The sequence below is a fragment of the Micrasema longulum genome, unplaced genomic scaffold, assembly GCF_059751315.1.
Source record: "Micrasema longulum isolate JH-2025_06_02 unplaced genomic scaffold, ASM5975131v1 h1tg000987l, whole genome shotgun sequence".
Lineage (NCBI taxonomy): Eukaryota > Metazoa > Arthropoda > Insecta > Trichoptera > Brachycentridae > Micrasema > Micrasema longulum.
The window spans coordinates 213,145-237,336 of NW_028278176.1; the positions used below are offsets into that span (position 1 = coordinate 213,145).

Consider the following 24,192-nt stretch of genomic DNA (forward strand, 5'->3'; position numbering starts at 1 on the left):
ATTAAAAAATATTTGCAGGCATTGCCTAGTATGTAGGTGAAATAATGCAGTCAGATAAATCTCACCCATATCAATCAAGGTTGTAGCTATTTAACTTCACAAAAATCATCAGATAGTTGAAGCAATATCGATGTTAAAAATAGGCTCAAAGTGAATGTTACACAGTATGTAAAACGGTCACTTAAACCAGCTAAGAACAAGCTGTAAGCTCCGTAAATATCTAGACTTACATATTCCTTTTCGTAATGTTCTCCGTCTCCGTTTTAACATTATGTTAATACATGTTTTCTAGTATCGTCCTATTTGGAACAAACACAAAATAAGTTTTTTTAATATCCTTAATCACCCCTATGGCGAAAATACATCCCTCGTCTTTAAAATAGTTGGAATGCGTTATTCCAAGGCTGTTCAATGATCTCCCGAAAAACATCATTAACATAGAAGATCTTCAATTAAAAAAAAAACCGAAGAAATACCTGTTTAAGACCTTATAGTGATTCCTGTATGGTAATAAATAAATGTATTTAATGTTTAATTGTGTAAAGTGAACCCGTCCTAAAAAAAATTGTCCTACCGAAAAGTCTTTAGTGAGTTATTAATTATAATGTGTTATAAAAAAAAATGCTGTTTTGTAGTACTGAAACTGAAATAAGGAAAATATTTTTAAAATCAAATATAATCTAGAATCGTTGCACTTAATATTTTTTATCAACATTTTTAAGATTGATCGAAGGTTGAAACACTTTGTAATTAAAAAAATCTTCCAGTAATTTTATTTATAAGCACTCAAATATAATTAGGAAAAATATAAATTTTTGAGGATTTTAAAATTTTTATTAAAGTAACTTTTATTAAATACCGCCGAGAAAATAAAGCACTGATTTTTTTTCAACAGTGAGAATACAAATTTCAATTTTGCAATTTAGAACCGCTGCAATTGGCTGCAGCTTTCTCCGATCCGCGAACACTTTCATAGGTTATTATTATAGCAAGACACTTTTGATTTCGGAGTAAGGCGTTCCGTGTTCCATATTCGAACTAACCTACAGCGGGAGGACGCCGGACGTACAGCGCGACTGACGGCCGAAGGAAAACTGAAGCGGCGCCGGGACGCTCGCAATATTTATGTTCTCGGTTCACCTAGGGGGAGGGGGGGATTTAATAAGTTTTTAAATTATTTTTTTTTTATACACAAGTATTATGCGTTTGATCCTGAAGTAATGAGTCTATTTTCCTTGCTGTAAATTTGATTTGTTTATTGCAAGTATTTTTTAGAAGATTTTACAATAGATACCATGTATAGATCTAATCTACTATTTTCATATTCCATAGATTTATAACTACTTTCGATTTTATTTGCCATTTTCAGTTTTTTTCGTTCTTTTTTAGCAAACGAGTTATACCTAAATAAGCTAAAACACGAAAAATCGAATAAAAAATCCAGAAGTGTCGCAATTTAAAAATATTACTTCAATCTTTTTAATAGTGATATTTATTAATGTAATTTATACAGATGGTGTAAAATATTGTGTTTTATGTTTTTTATATAACGTTTTCTTATTATTTCGGATGTATTAACTATGTATTATATTAACATATTACAACAGAGATTAAGAACATTAAGGAGAAGGTAATATAGAAGTCTAGGCATCTACAGGGCTTATGACCTGTCAATGGCTGGTTTAACTTTAGCTTTAGCTTTTTAACTTTAGGTTTAGCTCTTTAACTTCACAAACATCAACAGATGAAAGAATTGAAGGAATATAGATGTTCAAATATAGGCAGAATGGTGAATGTTACACAGTGTGTAAAGTGGCCACTTAAACCAGCCATTGACAGGTCATAAGCCCTGTAGATGCCTAGACTTCTATATTACCTTCTCCTTAATGTTCTTCATCTCTGTTGTAATATGTTAATATGAACAGCTCCCCAGGGAGTTGAATCCAGTCCTTATCTACAAAAATTTGGACAAACTCAAAATATTGTATGTATTATATTATGTATTGTCACAAAAATGTTTTTTTTTATGTACGTTCCCAAATGAGTTTCTTTAATAACTCCTGGGAGTATAATATGTACTTTTTGTATTATATGTAATATTAATAATTAAAAAAATGCAAAAAAAACAATAATAAAATAAGATTTTTTTTTGTATACTTATAATTGAATGACATAAAAGTGGTAAAGATAATGTTTAATTACATCTTATATATTAATTTTTTTAGTATAAAACCACTTACCGACTTTATTATGTCTACCGGTGTCGAGACGTACCCGTCTCATAACATAAAATGTTTTCATAACCTAATCAGTCCATGTTTATCTTAATCGGTGCATGTGCTCATTAAAATGCGTGTCATGTTGGTTTTATATTTATGTGCAACAACTATGGTGAAGGTGTATAGTGGGTTTTGCATGTTGATTTAATTTTTATTCTGACAAAGAGACGGGTATGTCTCGAAACCGGTAGGCACAAAAAAGTCGGTAAGTGATTATTTACAAATATTTAATAACATTTTGAAATAGCAGTGCTTATTTTTCATTTTAAAAATCTTAACTCTTCTGCAAAATTCACTTTCAGTATCAGTCATTTAGAAATTTTAGCGTTGATATTTTCTTATGCGTTTTAGAATTATTTTCTTCACATTTTTTTATTATCACGTAGATATTAAATTTATATTATGTTTTTTTGCTAATTTGAGTAATTGGAGATTTTATTTCACGGGTAAACAAGTTATGCGATGAATTTGAAAGTAAGTAAATAATATTGAATATGAACGAAATGAAAATTTGTGACTTTTTGGTGCTATCAATAAATGAAATTCCGATAAAATTTACAGTGTGTAATTTAGACATAGCTTGAGATTCAATTATGTGTCCGAGCGGATGACGAATACGGTTCTGTGTTTTAAATATAACCAAAACCCAGGACGAGTGTTTTTGCCATGGGTTCTCTCGGGTAAAAATCCTCAAAAATGGAAATCAAGCGTAGAGAAGATCGTTTCTCATTGCGAATGATGACGACATAGGTACGTTTTTTTGGTACGGTTTAGAAAAGATTTTCGATACCATTTATCATTCCATTTCTATGCCCAAGAAATATTCGGCAATACAAAAACATCATCCTAAAAAAATACTGTATTGTATTTATTTATTTATTCATTCAAATATACACATTACAAAAACATGATAACGTATCCGTAACTCTTTAAGGCCAAAAACTTTGTATTACGTCGGGATACAACATAATGGAGAAAGGAAGCATTCATATTATTGAAGAATACTAAAAATAAAAATGATCACAAAAACAAAAAAAAATCATTTTTGGCACAAGTATTCCTCAGGACTCTCCCTTTTAGGGGGTTACTTATCGAATTTATAATCAAAAAATACTATTTTGTCGATGCTTTTTTAATTTAATTTTTCGACAATTTTCTCCAGCTTTAATAAGCGTTTTTATGGAAACTACTGCTAGGGACACGCTTGAGTTGTAGGGGGTGGTACTTTGAGAGTTCCACGGAACACTTGTGCCAAAAAAAATAATTTTACTTTTTCAAGTTTAATTTTAAGGCTATAAACTATTTTTTTATATTTTTCTTGTGGCGCTGGACATCCTCGTTTATTTTTTGCTGATTTTTAATATATTTGTTCCAGGTACGACTTCTACAGCCGTTTTTATCTATTCAAATCATTGTATCCCGTTTCCTGATCTTCCTGATGCGTACCGGTAAGTTAAATTTTAAATATTAAAAACTCTAAATTTTCGTGATATTTATTTTTGTTACACATTTTATTGCCTTTCTCAAAAGAAAATTGATCGTATTCCATATCTATCTACAAGTTTAGTGGCAAACTTATCCTCGCGAGCCTAGTTAAAATAATGAAACGATCGTGATCGAAATACAAATCAAGACATCCGCGATTTCTCTTTTTAGTGGTTCCGTGAAATGTATTATTTTCAAATTGAGTAGACAATAAAATCTTGTCAATTTTTTCACCTCTGTAAAAGCTTGAGAAGGGCCTTTTGATTATTAGGTGCGGAACAAATAACAACATCGTTTTCATGATTAGTTACACGGAAGAAAGTCGATTGGTCTTATACCTCAGACAAATCTTTCCACATTTCAGGTTATTTTGTATTTGATTTTATCTTAAAATCTTAAATAGTACACGAGTAACAAAAGCAATCATATTCATCTCTGGTTTCGAATTATGTGGGCGTACATTCTTTAAATTATTGTCACAACTTTAACGTCCTTTGTACCCACCACAACTGTTCACTTCCCACCTAAGTATCTTTTTTAGACCTCGTGTAGTAAATCGCGCGTTTATTTTGTTAAAAGTGTGCCGCATCATAGACTTAGTTTCCACCAACCACCGGTATTCAGCTCCAGATCGGGGGCCTGTCCTAGTGTAAGTGCCGTTCGCAATTGTAATTTATTTATTAAAAGAAAAGAACAGTCATTGTAACAAAAAAGTACAATATTTTCAAATAAACCAAAATTGTAGGCAAATTTTAGTTTTCTATATTAAGTTAATACAATGCAAAAAAAATATTCAAAAAAACGTACCCGTGAAAAGCCACTCCTTGTAATTCCACTTGTAAAAAATAAAACATAACAATAATAAAGAATAATAACATAATAATATTTTCAGTTTTTTTTTGTTAATTGTCTTTAAAAAATCTATTGGTTATCGGATGCACACGGAGTAACCCCAGATCAGTCTTCTTTTCTTTTTTTCTTCAAACAAGAGAAAATAAATAAAATATAATGTAAAAGTATTCAAGAAAATAAAGAATGTTAAACCTTCAATTGGGTACAGTTAGATTGAATTGTAATTATTATTTGCAATTAAAGTTTTAGCATTTTCTTTATAGTTGCTTAGAGTGATGAAATAAAATGAAGATTTCTATAAAAAAGGTGTTATAATAATTTAGGATTCTAGGAAAAGATGCATTCTTATGATTTGTGCTTGAAATAGGAAACAATTATTACAGCCGAGTTGTACGTTGCGGGATACAAATTTTATTTTTCTCCAGCAGTTGTGGGCAATCTTACATTTTATACATACCTAAATTTGTATTCAGTGTTAACATAAGTTGTGTCTGTTTTATTCCCTGATATATTTTTATATTTTTTTATTTGATTTATTTGTGATTTTTACAGCTATTTACATCAAAATAAGTAGAAATATATTAACAGTACTAGAGCCAGTAGAACGAATAAAAATAATAATTTTAAACGTGTATAGGAGAGAACTATAGTCCTTAAAATGTAAGATGATTAGAATGACAGTTGTCAGAATAACTAACGACATAACTTTGTAGTAACGTCTAAGGAGTGATTTATATTGACACATGAAAAATCATTCGTATTTGGTAAGTTAATTTATTTTTTTTATACAATTCTTGACAAATAAATCAACATAAATATATGAAATCAGCTTTTAACCCAAAAAAAAACTAAAATACACCTAATTATTAACGACGTTCTTACAAGGTTACATCATTTTGCAAAAACGTTAGAGATGGGACAAATTGATCGAATAAAAAAAAATCGTTTGATAATGTTCACGAAAAAAGTATAAATGTCTTACTTTTGGTGAATAATTGTATTCATCACACTATAATAGGCTTGTTTTTGCGTTTTTTTAATCAATTTTCGGAAACAGAGTTTCATGTTAGCATGAAAAAACTGATAGAATCGATTTGATCGGTACTTGATCAGTGATCAGTAATTTTCATCACTATTGATTTGAGTTTGACAGCTTTCATTCTAACCATCTTACATTTTAAGGACTATTGGTAAGAAGTTTAACGATAAATAAAATTGAAATAAATATTTTATACCTACTTTCGAAACCTTTTAAAAAATATTTTTCTTAAAATATGTTATGTTTTGATTATATTTTTAAAAAGTGCAGTAAGTGTCGAAACATATTCTGAATAAAGCATTTTAATAAAAAATTAATTGGTACATATTGAATTAATAATGTGCAACTACTCCTATATAACACGGTTATGTCGCCGTTATCTACAAGCCTGTGGCCTTATTCTAAAAGTTGTTCAATTACGAGCGAAATACGATTTTGATTGCGTAATAGTGAGATGGATATATGACGAACGAACGAATTTACGAAACGAAATTGTAACAGAATTAGCCGGCTGTATGACTTTTCATCTGTCGACTTCATTTTTATACCGTTTTGTCTTCCTAAAACGTTGTGACGTAAGACATTCCTCCGATGAACAAAACGAAATGTTTGCTTTTAGTTATTATCACACTTTCACTTGGTCCAGATATATCTGTATCTTGAAATTAACTTTTCTCACACTAGCGAATAATTTAATATTGATCAACATTAGTGATTACATAGTAAAAAAAAAATAGTTTTAGATCTCAAATTAAAATAATATGACGCCCATATTTTCAACACAAGTGCTCCTTCGTCAAGGCCCAAAAGTAATGTTTATATTTACATAAAGGCGGTCTTTTCAAAGTAATAAATGAAATAGGCGCGCACGTACCATTTCATGTAGAATTTTGTTAAATCTTTCCGGGTTTTAGTCTTGTCCGCGCGTCGACATATTTTATAAAGTAGGATGAGTAATATTTTCAGGCGTTCCATTATTTCTGTACCTTAGAGGATAAAACACAGGAGTCCACTTTTTACCGTTTTGAAGTTAAAAATGCAGAGAATATCGCAATAAGAAATTAAAAAATAAAAAGTCCACTTGCTTCATATGAATGCTTTTTTAAGTTGAAATAAACATTTTCAAAGTCTTTGTTTTGAAGCAAAAAATATCGGTGGTCCCAGATAAGCTAATTCAAAACGTACTATTTATTATCAACAATTTTTTGAGTTTGTCCAAATTTTTGTAGACAAGGACTGGATTCAACTCCATGGGAAGCTGTTTATATTAACATATTACAACAGAGATGAACAACACTTAAGATAATATAATATAGAAGTCTAGGCATCTACAGAGCTTATGACCTGTCAATGGCTGGTTCAAGTGGTTCTATTATTATCAAATTAATCATTAGTTTACATTGAAAGTGCTTTATAGATTGAGATCGTCTCATTTGGTTCAGAAGTTACGATGTTTTGGAAATCAGACAATCACAAAATCTTTTTTTCTGATCATTTCGTTTAATGTGACTACCGTGCGGCGTTGCCAACCCTGCCGATTTTTCCGTAGATCTACCGATTTCGGAAGCAATCAACCGAATCCGATAGTAACTACCGATTTGTAAACATCTGTTTATAACATATCACCAGCTACTCCTCGCTTTTTGTGAAACAATTCCAGCTGATAACGAATTTACCGTAATCTACAGATTTATTTTTCGGAATATACCGATTTTAGCTTGATGGAGGTTGGCAACGCTGCTCCGTTGGTTTTTCCTTTAAGGTACATATTTTAATTCGTCTATAATAGTTTTTGCTAACGCATGCATCCAATTTCAGTGCCGTCATCATCATCATCATTCCCTTACCGCATCTAATGATGCATAGGGCACTGAATCGGTACACCGATTGCTTTATTCTTAGAACAGGCATTTGCCCATATAGGAACCGATTGCAACATTAGGCATACTAATATTTCTGGCTTGCCGACCCTTTATAAACTGAGCCTAATCCTAGTACAAGCAGAATTTGCCAGAGTGTGTTTTGTGATATTTTTGTAACAATGTATGTATAAACTAATAAATAAATAAATTACTTAATGTTATTAAATATTTGTATAAACCACTTACCGACTTTTTACCGACATGCAAAACTAACTATACCCCTTCTCCATAGTTGTTGCACAAATATAAAAAACTGACACGCTATGCATTTTAATAAGCAACCCTTATATGCACTGATTAGGTTATGAAAACATATTTTTTGTCGTGAGAGAAATAGTTGAAAAAAGAGAGTTTCATATTTTGTATACAACGGCTTTTTATTTTTGTGCAACAACTATGGTGACAGGGTATACTGGGTCTTGTATGTTAGTTTAATTAGTTTCCTGACGAAGAGACTGGTACGTCTCGAAACCGGTAGACGTAGAAAAGTCGGTAAGTGGTTATATACAAAAATTGAATAACATTCAGTAAAATGTTTAACTACAAAGTAAATGCTTTAAATATTTAAAATGCCATTTATTAGATCATTATAACAGCAGCCCGCAATACGTGTTTTGGTATGTAGAACATTAAATAAATATATTTATCGTAACTACATTCTACAATGTCGTACGTTCGTAAAATACATAATGAATTATTTTTTTATATCAAACCGAATGTTCCAAAGAAATCTTACCTTTTCTGTATCGTGTTGTTTTATGATTGTTTAAAAACAGGTATATTTTTTCTTTTTTAAAAAATATTAAGATTCGAACAATCAAATAAATAAAAATCCGCTACTCCGTGAGACTGGCTGGTTCGCAGGTTTTTATATTTTTATTAGAGACAGATCTGTAGAGACTTGTATAAAATGTTATTTTGAAAGTTTCATGGAGCCTTTGATTAATAAATAAACCAATAATGTATTTTGACTCAATTTTGTCTGCATTTTGTATGTTTTGTCTGTAAGGGGAAAGCAAATACTTAACGGTACGTATTTTGAGTTTGTCCAAATATTCGTTGAACTAGCCTGTGACTGGTCATAAGCCCTGTAAATGCTTAGACTTCCGTATTTCATTTTCTTAAATGTTCTCCATTTTTGATGTGGGTTTTTCAAAATATTAAATAAATAAAAGAAGAAAAAAAATGGGTATATTTTGTTTTGTATAAATATTTGTTTATTTACTTACGAGTACCTTATGACACATTTTTTAAGACAAACGTCCCAACTACATGGGACTAAAAGTCCTGTGTTGAATTGGGATGAGTAATTTGTTGACACAGACAAACGATTATATCACCACAAATATTATATTGGATCAGAAACATAAAAATAACAAAATAAAAAAAAAATGCACATTAATATGGTGAGCAGCAAACTCAAACATTCTGAAATTCATTGTAGAGTTTCCCACTTAAATCTCTCCCACTAAGGAAAATCTAGTCCTTAACTTTTCTCTTGAAGATAATTTTTGTCTATGAGAGCTTAATACGCTCTTCCAAAATATTAAACACTCGGTGCGATAAAGGAGAGATGTCTCTAAACAAAAGTCGTACGAGTTTTGGGTATGACATAATTCGTGCTCTGGGAAAACCTCGTATGTACTTTTTGCTGAGATCTCTCCTTATTGTTCGACCGGAAGTGTTTTAGTGATTCCTTTAGGCACAATTGTCTCATATCCAGTACCTTTTATCTATTGAGTTCGTACAGCCAAAAAATTATTCTGCTACTCCGAATACATAAAATTGGTCAAAAAATTGTGTTGCATAATTTTAAAAATTAGTTTTTAAAAAAATTGACACCAATGCGGATAGATGTTAATTCTTTCGGGAATATTAAAAATATTTTATTTAAGAAGGTAAACATGAACAGAACATATAAAAGGAAAAATAATGAAACCCATAAAACCGCGAAACTGGCTTGTCGGCGGGTTTCTTATTTTTCCTTTATAAAGAAAAAAGTTAAAGAAATTATTTAAATTTATTAAGTAATATAAACATTATTAAGTACTAAAAGCATACGTATTTTTTACACAAAATTTAAATAAAAAAATTTAATGGATGACTGTTAACATAAAATAATAATCAATATAACGTTTACGTTACGCATTAGCCATTTAATTATTTTTTTCTAAAAAGATTTGTCAACATTTTCTTTTAAGATCTGCTTAGGAATCTTATTGAAATTTTTAGAAATTGTAGAATGAAGTGTTTTTTGGCCATACTTGTTTACAAACCTCGGTACTGACAAGCCTTCACGTTGTGCTAGCCTTGTATTTATTTATTATGTATATACATTTTCTGGTAGTGACTAAAACATCGATATCTTGGAACAAATTTGAGCCATAGAATAGCATATACGGACAGGCACCCTGGCTTTTTAAAAAGCTCGGGTACCTCTTCCTTAGCATTCTAGCTGATCTGTTAATTGATTTAAGAGCCGAGTTTTGTAAAGATTGAATTTTTTAATGTATGTTTTACAAGAAAGGCCCCAACTGGTTAAACCATACCTAATAATTGATTCCGCTATTGATTGATAAATAAGTCTTAATGTTTTCATGGGTACAACATATTTTATTCTCAACATGCTGCCCATAACTATCCTTAATTTTTTACATAATTTAGTAATTTGTTTATCCCATTAAAAAAATATATCAATAGTAATGCTCAAATACACATATTCTTTAACTACACCAATTTTTTCTCAGTTACATAATATGACAATACAATTATTTAGACAGTTTAAACTTTGAGATACTATATTAATTTGATTTAGTGCTGGTACATGAGGGGATCTGACATGCATAATTTTAGTATTTTTTTGCATTTATTTTAAGACCCATATCATGCGACCATTTAAGCAAGGAATTGTAGCCTTCTTGTAACAAAATGTTTTATTCTAAACATGCTGCTTATAACCGTCCTTAATATATTACATAATTAAGTAATATGTTTATTTCATTAAAAAAATATATCAATAGTAATGCTCAAATACACATATTCTTTAACTACACCATTTTTTTCTCAGTTACATAATATGACAAAACAATTATTTAGACAGTTTAAACTTTGAGATACTATATTAATTTGATTTAGTGCTGGTACATGAGGGGATCTGACATGCATAATTTTAGTCTTTTTTTGCATTTATTATAAGACCCATATCATGCGACCATTTAAGCAAGGAATTGTAGTCTTCTTGTAACAAAATGTTTTATTCTCAGCATGCTGCCTTTAACCGTCCTTAATATATTACATAATTAAGTAATATGTTTATTTCATTAAATAATATATCAATGCACATATTCAAATACACATATTCATTAACTACACCTGACTAGTGATTATTGATTCTTAGTGAATTTACATTTATGACGAAAACAGCTACGTTATGTAGGATAAAATAATACAATTTCAAAATACCTTCCTTCTGAGCGCTTCTTCCGAAATTCTCGTTGTTTTTCGCTCGCGTAACTCGTATTTTTATTTAAATATATTTGTGTTTATTGCGCTGCACGCGTTTTTAACACAAAGCTGTCGTTCAGAAGAGAAACAGGGAATTTCACTTTTTTAGCTAAGCGTAGAGTACACGTGATATATTCCATGTATTATTTACTTGGTGCCTACTGTTACGGCTCTTTCGTAATGTACACGGTGCTCCGAAAGTCGAAATGCCAGTCCGGGGAGTATAAAATATTCCATTATAAAAAACAACTTTTGAATAAATTAATATTTCATGTCAACCATGTCGGGAATCGAAATCGAGACGTGAGACAAAACACGTTATTTTTTTTTACCAGTATTACAATATATAAATAATATGTGTAACGTGTTTCAATTACATGTTAGGTGGTACAACTTGTAAGGCAATATAATATACTAATTATTATACATTTAAGAGGGCAAATGTACAAACGTATATTCGCACAACAGAGGGTATGTTAGTGTACCTGTGTCGGACACTAGTTAATATTTACTTTTTATTTTGTCTATTTGTTTATATCAATTTAATGATGATTTTTACTAGATATTTTTTGTGCAATATAATCCAATCAGAATCTAGTTGGTAATAAAATTCGTAATTTTATTAAATTTATTAAAGTCTATTTGATGTTTAATATTTAATATTAATTTAGATATTCGAATTTCCGATCCTATTCATTTCATACCAATTATCTAGCATGCTAGAGAATTCGGCCCTCCAGGCCCCATAGTCGCCCCCCCTAGCCTCGTTTTATCAACTCTAAGGGCCTCAGTTTTCGGCTCTTCCCACCTCGGTATGAGATGATTATGATTCCGTTTGAAATTAAAAATTTTACAGACGAATATGACTCTGATTTAGCGTTGATACCATGATAGTAAGGTTCAAATTCCTGTGCGCGAATATAAAGGACAGTCGCAATCAATCAATTCTAGAGTATTATTATTAAAGATAACAGGTCTAGGAATATGTATCATGTATGTTATATATTTATTTATTTTATAGAAACATACAGTCGACAAAGACAAGATTAAAAGACAGACCAGCGAAGTTTCTAAATAATCATAATAGTATGCGTAACATTTTAGCTTGTTAGTGAAAATTATCGGTGGAGTTCATTGTGATTTATTATAAAAGTAATAGCTGATTGATAAGTATAAATCGTCTATTAATTTTATAATAAATAATAAATCCAGAAATTTAGAATAACCAGTGACCGGTTTCATCGCTTTCGCGACATCTTCCAGACTGGTATCTCAATGTATTTTTACAAAAACAGTAAAGATTGAAATTGCCAGTCCCTAAGATTCGCATTCCAATTTTTTTGGATGTAAGTATCACTCATCTTTTAATTTCTATATCAATCTATGTACGTATGTCCAGTTGTTTCTTATAAGATCGTTCAGTCATGTTTTTGTTCATTTACAATTTTGTATTTATTCAATTAAGGTGTTGGATGTAAATTACGTGCCACTCTGTACGTCGGATTGTTCTTCCAAATCATTAACATAAATAATTAAGCATTCTATGCCGTAATAACTGAGTACTATTCGTCTTTTTACCAGTTTGTTGCCTTATGTAAATCGGCCATTTGACAAATGTACATAATTTGTGTTTTTTTAAACAATACTTAACAATGTTAACTTATATTTCTTAAAATGTTACAGCGAAGTTCTTCGTAAATTGTTAAAATTAACAAATTTATACTAGATACTCGGCGAAAAGGGGGTAATTGCTATTTTTTTATGTTTGATATATTAATATAATTTTTTCTCCTAAATAAGTTCGATAGGATGATAAATTGACAAGCAGTCAAATTTTTCTTGAAAATTGTAGGGGTTAAAAAAATATGGAATCTCGTCTGGCAAAAAACCAGTAAAAAATGCGTAGATTGCTACAATCATCTCGTTTATTCAGGAAAGCAGTTTATTTATATTTAAAGTTGAGGTTATATAGAAGTCTAGGCATCTACAGGGCTTATGACCTGTCAATGCCTGGTTTAAGTGCCCACTTACACACTGTGTAACATTCACCATTCTGCCCATATTTGAACATTTATATTCCTTCGATTCTTTCATCTGTTGATGTTTGTGAAATTAAAGAGCTGAAACATATATTTATGCGGGTGAGATTCATCTAATTGAATTATTTCACCTACATACTAGGCAACGCCTGATAATGTTATTTTTTCAATTTCTATACTTCTTCGTGGACCAGGTGGATTTATCAACAAAATTTTGAGTTCGTCCAATTTCTGTAGACAAAGACTGGATTCAACGCCCTTGGGAGCTGTTTATATTAACATATTACAACAGAGATGAAGAACATTTAAGAGAAGGTAATATATGCATATAAAAACGTACATGTGTATTTTTCTTTCATCATATTTATGTTTCAATGTATATGTTTAAGGCAATTTGTGCCGTTCATGTAAAAATAATAAATAATATATTAAAATAACGCTTTTTTGGATGCCCTGCCGAAAAAATCAATTGATAGTTACGACTATATCCAAAATATTGGTATAATAATATTTCAGTGGAAAAAGTCGTTATTTCGAAAGTAAAGGTTACGCCTTTTCACCCGAACACTTTCGATATGCACCTACCGACCAAAAGCTCACTGTTATGATTAAAATGGCGTCCACCTATTGGCTCTATTATTATAGTTGATCGTTCTCCTTTCTCTGACGGCTGACGGCTAGTTCGTTTTATTACACATTTTGCATTCTCAACTCGTTACGAAATAATACCACACTCAAGTTACCTTGATTCTACCACCACCTATTACGCTGTCGATGGGAACATTCGGACGATATCTGTCTGTTATTATTTATTACGAAATACCAAACAGAAGATACGAGTAGTTGTTTACAAACAAACCGTCTCGCCGTTTCCCCGTAACGGTAAACAAAGATGATAAAACGCCATATCGCTCTGTCTTTGCATGAATTTCTCGCTTATTTTACATGCATACATCTTTCCTTTAAGCTAGGGTTTCCTAGGACAGCGGTGCCCGTATCTTAACGGCCGTAGTGAATGGTGATGCGGTGGACAGCCGTCGTAACGGTGACTAGAGAGTGGTTTTATTTTTTAAGGATGTTATCAACACCGTTTTAGTAAGAAACCACTCTCTTGTCACCGTTACGACGGCTGTCCACCGCATCACCGTTCACTACGGCCGTCAAGATACGGGCACCGCTGTCCTAGGAAACTCTAGCTTTACGCGCGCCGATTATTCCGACTTTTGACATGTCCATCTTCAAATATTTGTTGGATTCAATCATGCAATGTCTTTCTCGGTCTTCTCTCTTTTTATGCATCCGTGAACAATCGCATCGTTAATATTTTCAGCCGTTCTTTCTCTGTCCAATCGCTCTACATGTCCCAACCGATCACAACGCAACATCTGTAAACACCTAATATTAAATGTCAAAATATTTAGGTATTGCGACGTATAATCCTGCCGCGCAATCACTTACTTGAATTTCGGCGGTGTAAATATGGAAAATATTCCAAAACTGCTATTTTTATTTATTTATTCATTCATTATTTCTCATGCTATTCATTGCATTTAGCCGGCGGTTGGCAAGTCAAATGTCAAGAAATTCAGTCGCCACAGTAATTGTAATTTAATTTTCACTTTTTTGTATTAGATACTCATTATTTTACAAATGCAATGTATTGTATTTCTTTTTATAGTAAACGCTGATTTTTCGCCAATGAACTGAATAACTTATTTACGAGGAAAACAAAAAACAAACCGACACAACCTTTGACTTGAAAAGTCAACGCGTGAAATTACACTCGCGTTGACTTATGACTGCGATAACTTTAGCATGTTCATTAGTGTTCATTGTGATCGCTTAGCATGTTTTTAAGCTTTATTTAAGTTTATTGATATTTTTAAGATTTTTAAAAAAATATTTTATGTAAACATTATTATGTTGTGTTACAAAAATGTTTAAAGAGAGAAATCCCTGCAAAAAAACTGCTTTTGCAGTTTGGCGGGAATTTAAAAAAAAAAAAAAAAAAGCACGTCGATAGTTATTTGTGATTGAGCTACAGCGCGTAGAGCGGCCAATACTGAGAGCGACGCGTGGAGGCAATGACAATGCTGACTGCACCTGTTACCGCGTATAATTACCGGCTCCAGCAGTGGGCTGAAAGTGACTCGATTCGATGTAGCTACAGAAATTTCTCCTCGGAATTGTTAAACTCGGATGCGGAAATACAAATGCGTAATGTAAATGGGAAGTTCTCGTATTATAATATTAATACCTAACTAAATTTCTACGGCAACGTTCAATCTATGTAGGCACCTATCAGTTCAGTGCCACATAGTGGCATTTATTTATAAAACAAATTCATAGACTTCGCGGTATACAACAAACAATCACATACTACGAATAACGATAAAAATGTTTTTTTATTTTTATTTTTATTTTTTTATTTTTTTTTATTTAATTTTATTTTATTTTATATTATTTTAATTTATTTTATTTTGTTTTACCTCATTTTATTTTTTTTATTTTTTATTATTTAATTGTTTTATTTTTATTTTTATATTTGGAAAACAACGAGTCTAAATACATAATTATAGTAAATGAACAGATATAGTGTATAAACTCGGAACCAATAACAGATTTCCACAAAGTATACAAAGTTAGTAAAGAAAATATATTACAAATTATATAAATACAAATAAGTTTATACCTTTATATTTAAAAATGTTATTTTCATGCATATATTTATAATAATCAAAGACAATACTTTTTTTTTAAGAACAGTAAGTTATTGTAAATTGGGCGGGATTAGGACAAGGATGCATGAAGAGAGGAAAAGGAGGAGAAGGGAGATGTACATATTTATTATTATAATGTCTACTAAGTTACATAATGCATTTTTAGTGTCAATTTTAAATCTGACAGAGTGATGTTTGTGTAGTCTTTGTATGTCTTTAAATTTTGTATCGTACTCTGATTTTGTATTGTATGAAACAGGTGGTACCTTCTGCAAATCCTGGCTGGTACATGTATTGTTATTAGGCTAAGTAATTCTGCACAGTCAACTATTCCTGTCATAATTTTGTGAAGCAGTTCCGCACACACTCTGTGGTATTGTAGAGAAGTGATTCCATGGTAGAATGAAATGGACTTGTGAGTGAAAGTGGATTGACGATGTTCTATTTAAATTTAAACGGTCACAAAGTTCAAAATTGACATGAATCGTCACGTGTTAGGATTTAAAAATTTTACTTTTAAAAATATTTGTTTAAAAGCGTTGCTAATAAGCAGTTAAATGGCAGCTTTTAAAAATAACTAGGAGTTCGGTTAGGAATAGCAGGCGCCACATTCAACAGTATGAAGGTTGTCTGGAGATCGGATATTTACTCAGTGAAAATCAAATGCCGCCTATATAATGCCTGCATAACACCTATTCTACTCTATGGATGCGAATCGTAACACTTTACTAGGGCCCAAAACAGCGAAATACTGAGTTTAGAGAATAGGTGTCTCAGGAGAATCTTCGGTATGCGGTGGTTTGTCTTTGTTCGGAATGAAGTAAATAGAGAACATACGCAGCAAACTCCGGTGACAACTGATACGGTCGGCTTGGCTGTGTACTGCGGATGCCTCTGAGAGCTTCAACCACGCTTGCCTACTTTACAAGGCATTAGGTTCTTGACGTCCTGGACGTCCACTGCTGTCTGTTCGTCGGCAGTTCATGTCAGTACTACGGGACGCGAACCTGTCTTGAGAGGATGCGCAGGAGCTGGCAGCCGACAGAAATACCTAGAGGATCTTCTTGGACATCACATGCTCCAACTAGGAATCGAGTATAATTTATCCCCGATTTCCGATAAAATGCTTTTTTTGTGCCTAATAAGTACTTATTATTTAATAACAAATTATTTCAGTCGATACTTAAATGTGTAATGAAGGAATACTGAAAATGTAAACCCAATATTTATTATGTTTATAAAGATATTATAGTTATTAGACGCAATGTGTAACAGCTACACATCTCCGGGGAAGGGGGGTTAATTATCCACATCGAAACTTCTCTAGAATATGGGAATCAAGTTGTGGCAGTGCGGGGTTCGAACCTCAGATCTCTTAATCTGCAACAGTACCGCAACCTATTAATTGCCTACCTTATTCAATTATACCTTCGATCGGTAATTCGTGAGACAGCCGCTCACGGCTGGTGTCGCTGATATGCGCTTCCGCTTCCGGCGTGCCCTTACTCCGTTTCCGGTACTTCCGACTTGGCAATAGTAGCATTGTCGTGAGGATGATCTGTGGAGAAAGCACCTTAGGTCTATCCTCGAGAAGTCAAATGTAGTAATAGCGATCCTTTCACTACGATTAGATTCCATTTAAGTGCCTAAAATTAGATCATTTATATGTCAATTAATCAGATGAGCTAAAACACGAAAAGTCGAATAGAAAATCCAAAAGCGTCGCAATAAAAAAGATTACTTAAATGATTTTGATAGTGATAGTTAGACTGTGTTTTATGTTTCTTTTATAATGTTTTCTTACTATTTCGGATGTATTTACCATGTATGATATTATGTATTGTCACAAAAATGTTTTTTTTTATGTACGGTCCCAAATGAGTTTTTTTAATAACTCCTGGGAGTATTAAATGTACTATATGTATTATTAATAATAAAAAATATAGGCGTAAGTATAGCCTGTGAGCTCGCCAATACATGACAGATGACAGTAAACATAACCATAGAAAAACATTGCAGTTAAGCTCTCAGAAGTAAAGCAACGTGAATGCAGCAATGCTTGAACTACATGTCAATAATATTCTAATAATAAATCATATTATTTGGACATACGGAACTTTAAAGCATACCTTGGTTTCATTACTAATAGTATTTTATCGGTTAGGTAGGTGTATTTAAAAAAAAATGTTGCGTGCCTGAAAAAAGCACAAATAATTATGTTTTTGTAAATGATGTCAGTAGCGACACTCAGAGAGTGGCTTTGTGACGTTTTGACATTTTTTATAAGAAATTCATGGCGTAGCCGAAATACTGTTATAAAAACGAGGATGTTTTTGTTGATTGACGTTAGCAGGCGCTACCCAGGGGCGACTTTGTAACGTGAGAAATTATTTAAAAAAAGAGATTCATGGCGTAGCCGAAATATTGTAATTAAAACGAGGATGTTTTTGTTGATTGACGTTAGCAGGCGCTACCCAGGGGCGACTTTGTAACGTGAGAAATTATTTAAAAAAAGAGATTCATGGCGTAGCCGAAATATTGTAATTAAAACGAGGATGTTTTTGTTGATTGACGTTAGCAGGCGCTACCCAAGGGCGACTTCATGACGTGATGAAATTATTAATTTAAATATTTTTTTTCATTTTACATAGCGTAGCCGAGATAAGAAATTGCGTGGTGTTTCGAAATTTAACCGTGTAGGTAGCCGCCTAGTTACAATATTATTTTTGTATTTTTATAACTCCTGTTTTATAATCTTTATGTATTTATCGCTATAAGAATTAAACTAAAGATAGTTTTTACTTTTAATCGCTATCCGTTTTTTAAATTATGTTTGTAACACTCAATAATATTTATTTTTCGAGTATTCAATGTTATTTTTGCATTTTAATTAATATTGTTAATATAAAGCGTATTTTTATTTATTCGAATTTACTAGACTGTTTTTATTACAAAAAATAAAAATGCATATTTCTCTATGTATTTTTCTGTTATAAACAATCTATTAAAATAATACACATCAAATTTCCATTGTCTGTTGATTTGATTTGCAATCTTCTTTTTTTTTTCGATGGTTAAAACTCTAGGAAATTCAAAGACAATAAAATTTTTACTGTCATATATTGGCGAGCTCACACGCTATACATAGCCCAAAATATATTTTTAAAAAATATTGTACAGGTGTTTCCTCATCTGCACTGCAGAACCTACGTATAGAAGTTTCGGAAAGCTTCATTCTAGCAAGGTGTTGATTTAGTCGGCAGTGCCCTGTAAGGGCTCTTGTGATAACCCTAACTTGATTTCGTCTAGAAATCATTGACCTTATTGCATCCGATAACACTCAATATCTATTATTTTTCAAAATTGTGTACTGGCTACTTTCTGCATAACTACATTCAATTGCCGATCGCTGTTCTAGAATGTCTTAGAAATAATTTTACGCATGCACGCTGTTCCATCTATAGTATAAGAGGTAATATTTGTAAGAACTTTTTGCCCATTTAACTCGACGTAAATCTGTACATAACTTCTCCTTTCTCCCGTTTATCTGCATTCGTTTCCAATAAGTTTATCTTACTTGTTAAGTGTGCATTGTATGGAACTCTAGGCCAATTTAGTTGCAAATTATAATCAAAGTAATTAAGCTGTTACGCTTTTTTTTAAAACATTTTTTTTTAGATGTTATCAGTTTCCATTGTATTCGAAATATTATACGTGAGAGGATTTCCACAAAAACGGCGCCATGTAAATCGGTCATAAAATATTTTTATTATTATTACGAAAAAACAATTATAATGTTGATATTTATTGCAACAGACTAGAATTCATTTTGGAGACGGTAATATTAATGTCTATTTAGGCATTTGCTGGGCTTACGAGCTGTCATAGGCTGGTTTAAGTGGCCACTTTACACGCTGTGTAAATCTCACCCGCACCAGTAAATAACAAGAAGAGTTGAGGAAAGTAGGAGTTTAAACATAGGTGGAATGATGGAATGAAATGTTACATAGTGTATTAATTAAGTGGGTACTTGAACCAGCCAATGACATGTCAAAAGACCTGTAAATGCCTAGACTATTTTTTTTATTTATGCTTTTACAATTTTGTATTTTTTTCATTCAGAATAATGTTCCCTCTCTGGGGTGTCTCATGCCGAGTAAAACATTTTACAATCAGTTTAATGAAACATGCCTTAAATTAGTTGTTTAACATAGTTTACATAATAAGAAAATAAAAACGTAATTCATTTAATTAACGTAATTATCACCGTAAACATAATAAGCAAAATAAACTAAAATAAATGGGCAATGTCCGTAAATAAATAAATTCCCCTCTCAGAAATGTTTTTCCTGTCTGTTGCAATAAAATTAAATCTTGATAACTCCTTAGGAAGTGATATCCAGCCTACAAACATACGTAAGAATATACTTAAAATATTGTTGAAAATCAGCACTAACTGTTTCTTTGACAACGAGCTAATAATTAAGCTAGCCCTCTGAAAATTTAAAATTGATTTATTATTGTATGCGTTTTTAATATACACCTTGTCCAGGCGGACGAAGAATTTCAATTTTCTGTCTCTTTCATACAATATTTTATTATATAAATAGCAACGCGTGTAATTATAAGTTAGTTAAATTCCTGACGATGAGGTAGTAACCTCGAAACCGGTCGAAGTATAATAAAAAAAAATTAAAAAAATTATGTGGTTTATACAAATTTATAAACAAATAAGTGTAAAATGTCATACCACAAAGTTAAAAATGTTTTTACCAATCTATTTATTTATTCATAGTTTTACATTGTTTGTATTCTTTTTTTTAATACAGAATAATGTTCCTTCGCTGGGGTGTCCAGTGCCGAGGGAAACATTTTACAAAATGTGAAACATGCCTAAGAATAGATTTTTAACAAAGTTCACATAATAATAACAATAAAAAAAACGTAATTAATCCAATTAACCTAATTATCATTAACACAATAAACAATAAAAAACTAAAATAATCATAAAAAACATAACGAATTTATATAGACCGATAGAACAAATTTCATCAACAGTACACACATTTTACCTATTTGGCTTGATCCACTCATCGATCCGTGCGCAACCCACCTCCACAATCTATTTCTTAATAGCAATTTTATATTGTACGAACTAACTAATTGTCCTTATAGATAATGGATGTAGATTGTACACTTTGACCGAGTAGTAGGCCAATCCTCTTTGACCGAAGGTTGTATTTATTTTTTTGCAGCATCAAGGTGGAGTATCTAGTAACTCTTGTATTTGTAACGGAAGCTAGAGAATGATGTTTATGTGCGTATAGTAACAAAGCTTTCACATAAAGTTGATTTTATAGATTTTACATTAAGATTTTCAAATATACCGAGGGAGCTAGTTCTGATTGGGACTCTTAAGATAATTTTTATTAAAGCTTTTTGGTCAATTATTATTTGCTTGATCAGTGTGTCATTTGCATATCCCCATCCAATTATCCCATATTCCAAAACTGATTGAATTATTGTATAATATATTTTTACAAATTCTTTGAGGCTAATTATATTTTTTTACAGTTATAAAAAAGTAAATTTGCTTTTTCAATTTATTTTTAATATGATCAATTTGATTAGTCCATTTTAAATTCTCATCTATATAAATTACCAAATATTTAATTGAATCTACTCTGACGAAATTATGACGAAACAAACATTTAAAATGTTAAAGAGATCTCAATTTAATTTATAATAGATATAATTTATAAAATAAAAATCTTGAGCAATTTAAATTATTTGTAAAAAAATGGCTACTTGATTTGGATCCCGAGAACTGTCTCGAGATGGTCACCCCACCGAAGTGGTAGTCTTGTTTAAATATAATTGTTTTTGCATTTCATGTTTTGTATTTGTATCCACCCAGTGTCTCGATGAATATATGTCATATACTCGTATATTTGGCATTTGTACGGATGTAGGTTATGTAAAATGTGGAATAAATAAATAAATAAAATTTAAAACAGATGTCATTTAAACAATTTTTAAAAAATGAACAAAATATTAATCATTTACAAACAGTCACGTAATAATTATAAGTTTTTTTTACATATAACAATTAATTGTAGTTTTAACAGAAACAAAGAAATTATAAGGATGAATTAACAAATTATAAGGATGAATTAAAATTATATTAAATTAATAAGCGTATTGTATAATTTAAAATTAATGCAAGATATGATTTTAAAGTCAAGAAATTTTGATGACGATGATGATACGTTTTTGGTTATTGCGTAATTGTAAAATAATGTGCAATAAATAATATATAAAAAAATATTCGAATCATGCTTTTGCCATCTATGCATTGATATTGTAACTAAATTCGAACTGTAGATAACATCGTTTTCCACTAAATTTATCTTTTGGGTCGGGTCTAGGCTAAGCTAAGATCGAAACCAATTGCCTGGAAATATTATCATACACTTAATACCCGTTTTCCAACGTGTCTCATTGCAGAAAACAAAAGCGTTTAAATTTTTTTCATTGGTTTTTAATTTAACATCAAACGTGTAATTGGTTTCGGTTTTCGCTTTCTACTCTCAACGTCAATATATCTATTTTGGGTATGTCACTGTGTTAGTTTAACGTATTTAAAACTTTTGTATTTTTTTTTGGTTTACAAAACAAATAAAACTTTACTGTCAATAAAAGAAACCGCTTTTTATTTTGTTACCTTGGCGTATTATTTAGTAAGTAAATGATCCGCCAGATGGCGTTATCGTTGACCGAAAAACTCGTATTTTATCGAATTCCAGTTGTATTTAATTGGAAAGTTCAGCCCTACAGGAAATTGGATATAAAAATGTTTTCTACGCGTGGTAAAAATTATGGCATTAAATTGTACTTCAGATGTTTCTTGAAATTGTTCGAAAAAAAAATTTAAAATATTTTTTTTAAAAACGCATTACTTTGAATGACTTCAATAGTTAATATGAATCAACGAATCGTCACTTTGATTGGATAAGGTTCTAATTAAATATTACCATATTCTGAGATATGAGGTAATGATAAGAGAGTTTTTTATTTTATTCAGAAAACATACAGTCATACATAATAAGTATTAAAACAACGATTTTCTGACATAAAAAGACCAATTAAAATTTATTTAATTATGCAAAAGATGTAAACATTAAATGTGACAAAAACAATAAATAAATAAGAAACTCAGGTGAGAAAAGAATGATTGTTAACATTTGCGTTTTCCATGGAGGTTATCATTGGTAATATCAGAGTTGTGAAAGATTTCTGGCTTACGGTACGTCAACGGACCAATCGGCAGAACAAACCAGAAATAAGCGCAAGTGAACTTGAGACGTCACACGCGGAGTAGTTTCACTAAACTTAAAAAAATTATAGAGCTAATAATACGATACATAAAATATTAATAAATGTTATTTTTTAAATACGCCGATCTTCCTTATTCTTCATCATCATCATAATTCTCTTGCTGGTGTATACGGCACTGCATCGGTACCTTGATAATTTATTATGTATATGAAGGCAAAATGGTTAATCTCACGCTACAGGTGTCAGTCCAGGGATTTGTGAAATATGTAACCTTGTTCATTAAAAAGTTCATTTCAACCATATCCGGAATTGAACCCGAGATCTCTTGCATGGTAGACAAACGCCCTAACCACTTTACCACGAGGCGGACGAATCCCATTCTTAACATGCGAAATTCATAAAAATAAATATTGTCTTATTTTTATATCAAGTATTGTATGTATATTTTAAAATCATGTTTTTCAATCCAATTATTATGAATTTGTCTGTATTGTCCTCGATTAATCTTGAAATTAAAATTCCAACGTACTCTGTCGTCCAATGAGGATTTTCAGTGCTACGGGTAATTGGATATAAAAAGTGTTTTCTTGCACGCGGTAAAAATAAAAGCATTTAATAATTGTACTTCGTTGTTTCTTGAAAATGTATGAAAAAAATCATAAAAATGCACTACTTTGAAACGACACAGGTTCATGAGAACAATAACCAATCGATTATAGCGATTTTATGTGTTGTGATAAATTTCCGGTTTCCGGGTAACCGTGTTTTTCAATGTTTGTGTTTTGACAGGTACGGGGTTCTTCTTTTAAATATCATCACGGATTTGGACTTGTGACGTCATGGGCGGAGTAATTTCAAATTTTAAATAATTCATAACGATGATAATACGATACATTAAAATAATATAAACATGGCGTAGTTTGATAGTAAATTAAAATATTAAAATAGTTTAAATACCACTAAACTTCTTCATTCTCAATTTTTAAGAATGATCAACATTATTTATCGGTGTTG

The 24,192-nt window shown here is 31.1% G+C and overlaps 1 protein-coding gene across 1 annotated transcript in view; it reads left to right on the forward strand.

The window, feature by feature from the left end:
- Positions 1-24,192, forward strand: part of Flo2 (flotillin-2) — a 704,941-nt gene that overhangs the window by 172,439 nt on the left and 508,310 nt on the right. The gene's annotated exons all lie outside the window — the stretch shown is intronic.